The sequence below is a fragment of the Capricornis sumatraensis genome, unplaced genomic scaffold (assembly GCF_032405125.1).
Source record: "Capricornis sumatraensis isolate serow.1 unplaced genomic scaffold, serow.2 scaffold73, whole genome shotgun sequence".
In the NCBI taxonomy this organism is placed as follows: domain Eukaryota; kingdom Metazoa; phylum Chordata; class Mammalia; order Artiodactyla; family Bovidae; genus Capricornis; species Capricornis sumatraensis.
In genome coordinates, this window is record NW_027184676.1 from 28,982 (window position 1) to 32,500 (window position 3,519).

Below are 3,519 nucleotides of genomic sequence, written 5' to 3' on the forward strand. Positions count from 1 at the left end.
GGGAGGGGGGCCGGGGGAGTCTGCGATGCCGCTGGTGCCCCTCTCTCCGCCGACCCCGCCCCGAGCCCCCACCGCCCGCCGGCGTCTCCGTGGAATGTCCCCCCCAGCACCCCGGAGTCGCGTGGGGGAGTGAGTCTCCTTCGTGGCAGCCTCCTGAGGAGATCCTTCCCAGCGTCTCTCCCTTCCTCTGCGGCCGGGGTCGCGTCGCGTCGCGTCGCTCGGCGGCGGAGGCTCCGGGCCGAGCTCGGGCGTCTGGGCGGCCGGCGCGGTGGCGTCCCCGGCGGCCGGCGACAGCGACCCGTCCTCGGGACGTTCGAGTCGCTTGTCGGGAGCCACCTGGCGGCCGCTTGTATATTGTCCCTCCCCTCTGGAGCTTCGGCGAGGCCTTTCAGGAGGATTGTGACTCAGCCTCTGGGCCCGAGGCAGAGCTCTCAGACACCGGCGACGCTGGCGGCGACAGTCCCGGTGGCGCCGAGGCCTAGGGACAGTCCCGCTGTCGCCGGAGATTGGTTCTCTAGGTTTCTGAGGAGGGTGACCGTCGCGGCGCCCCGGAGCCGGCTCGCGGGGCGGCCTGACCGGGTCGACCAGCATCTCCCCGTGCCCCTGCGGCCACGGGGACGGACCGCCCGGACCCTGCCTGGGCCGGGCCGCCGCGGTGGGCGGGGAGAGGGTCTTCCCTGCCCGGAGCGCCTGGACTCGGGCTCGGCGGTCCGGACGCCTCCTGGGCCGCCCTCAGGAGCGTTTGCTTCGCCCTCAGGAGCGTTTGCTTCGCCCTCAGGAGCGTTTGCTTCGCCCTCGGCCCCGCTCCGGAGGTGGGGACCGGCCCAGACGGTGGCTTGGAGGTCGCCGGAGGGCGCGCCAGGGTCCGGGCCCTCGGGTCCTTTCTGCCCGAGGTGTTTTCCGCGTGGCACTCCGGAGGTGGGGGAACCCGAGGGTTGAGCGGGGGAGGCGCGTGTGCGGTCCCCCCGTGGGGTCCGGTCGCCCGAGGCGTCTCCCGGCACACATGCTTTTTCTTTGTCAGAGTCCTGACGGGTCCGGAGACGTGGATGGACCGGACCCTGCTTCCGCGGGTGGCCGGGGAGGGCGCGCTCGACCCTTCGGCGTGCCCTCGTGGGTCTCGGTCGTCGGACGCGACTTTGGCTCCCCCCTCTCCGGCTCCCTGAATCCCAGTCGGGAGGTGGGGGCCGGCTCGGGCCGTCCTGGGTGCCCCGTCTAGGACGGTCCGGGCCCCGGGCGCGGTCCCTGGTCGGGGCCCGCTCGTCTCGTGGGAAGCGCCTCGCTGACGGTTCTGTCTTCTCTTTTCCTTTTGCACATCGAAGCCAAATCCCCGTTCGGAGACTCGGACGGACCGGTACCCCTGCCCGCGTGGACGAGGCGGGGAGGGCGTCCTCGGCCAGCTTCCCCCCCGCCCCCCCTTGGTGCCCGCGCCCCCGCTTTGGCCACCACGCGCCCCCTCCCCCCTCCCGGTCGACCAGATGACCCCCCCCCCCCCCAAGAGAGCTCGGGGCCTGGTGTTTATGGGGCAGCGTTGGGGACAGGTGGCCGGGACAAGGTTCCGGGGGCCCTCCCTGCGCGTCGTCGATGTGCTCCGCTGTCAGCTGCTGTCATTTCGTCGCCCTTAATAGGCCTTTTTTGCCACCAGATAAGTGCTGACACGGTCTCCTTTGGTGTCTGCCACCGAGGACTGTGGGTCTCTGGACGCACGCGGGGCTCTGGGCTTCTGGGCCGCCAGCTGGTGCCCGGTTCGGCCCTTGCCGCTGGAGCCGCCCGCCTGGGCCTGTGCGCCGGCTCCTGTGTGGTGTCGTCTGGCTGACCCGACCCTTGGTGCCACCTCCGGTCTCTGGGCGACCCGAGGGTGGCGGGGCGAGGTGGCGCGTGGGTCTTCTACCCTGTGCATCCCTCGCCCCCGCTGTGGGCACCTGGTTGCGGCTGGGGCGACCCCCGCCCTGTGGGCTCCGTGCCACGTGTCAGGCGTTCTCCTCTTGGGGGTCGTCGGCCGCTCTCGCCTGAGGCGAGGTGGGGGGGGCGGAGGTTGCCGGCGAGGCTTAAAGCGGGCCCCTCTGGTGACTGTCCTCACCGTGCCTCCCCCCCGCTCCACCTTGGCTCAACAGATCGATGTGGTGTGGTCGTGTTCTCCCGGGCCGAGCCTAAGCCGTGCCAGACGAGGGACGGGCGTTCCCAGTGAACGCGTCTGCTCTTCTCGGTCTGTCCGCGGGGCCCCTCGCTTGTCTTCTCCCCCCCTCGCTGCCCATCAGGGAGGGTGAGGAAGGCAGGGGTTGGGTGTGGCTTCTGGCCCTGATCTTCGGTCTCCTTTGCCTCGGGGCGTCAGTGGGGGCCGTTGGTCTTCTGACACAGCAGATTGCTCTCGCTTCGCCTTCTCGGCGTGTGCCCGGTGAGCGGCCCTCCCTGTGGCGGGGAGGGCTGTGCCACCGCCGACGCCGCGCTGCGCACCCCACGCGGGTGTGTGAGCGTGCCTCGTGTGACCCTCGGTGGTGCCCCTGGAGCGCTCCAGGTCGTCCCTCAGGTGCCTGAGGCCGAGTGGTGGTGTCGTTTCCCTTAACCCGGTGTCCCCCTCGGGTCCCCGCCACGGTGGCGTGTGTGTCCCGTGAGTGGCTCTCTCTGGGGGGGGGGTCGAGGCGGTAGGGAGAGGCGTGCCTGTTCCCCTCGTCGCGGAGGCCTTGGCGGATGAGGCCTTGCAGGGGGCGGGACGCGGGCTCCGCTCTGGCCCTGACCGCGCACACGCTCCTGTGTGGTGGTCCGCTCCCCTGTACCGCAGGCCCCTCCCACCCAGCTGAGGACTGGTGGCTCGTGGAGCGCCTCCGTGGGCCCGAAGGCGACACGGTCCGGGTGAGGGACGGCGCGCCCTCGGGGAGAACGCCTTCTCTAGCGATCCGAGAGGGAGCCTTGGGGTACCGGACCCCCCAGCCGCTGCCCCTCCCGAGTGCGCAGTGGCCACCGTGGCGACTGCCAGAGCACGTGGGCAGAGCAGAACTCCCCCGGCCCCGCGGTGGGGCCGTGTGCCGCTCGTTGCCTACCGCGGCCCGCGCCTCCCCCCTCCGAGTCGGGGGAGGGTCCCGCTGGGCCCCGCCGGGCGTCCGGCAGGTGGGGGGCCGTGTGTGTGCGGCCGGCCCCCCGTGGTGCGAGCCCTGGGGGAAGGGGGGGGCTGTGTCGGGGCGCGACGCCCGGTCGGCCTCGGCCTCCCCGGCCCCGCAGCTGGTGGTGAGGGGGAGCCCGTCGCGCCCGCCCTCGCCCCCCGAGCCGCAGCTGGTGGCGGCGTGCGGTCACGGTCTGGGCCGCCTCGCTCGAGAGCGTTGTCCCCGGGATGTCGAGCCTCGGGGGTCAGACTCAGATGGGAGACGGATCTGTCGCGTGTGGATGGCGGAAGACGGGTGGACGGCTCGCCGGCCCTGGCGGCGGGGCCGGGTCGTGGGCCACGCTCCGGGGATGGCTGGGGCCGGCCGGCGCCCCAGGCGTCGCGGGACCGCCCTCGCGTGCGGGTGGCGGTGGGATCCCGCGCTG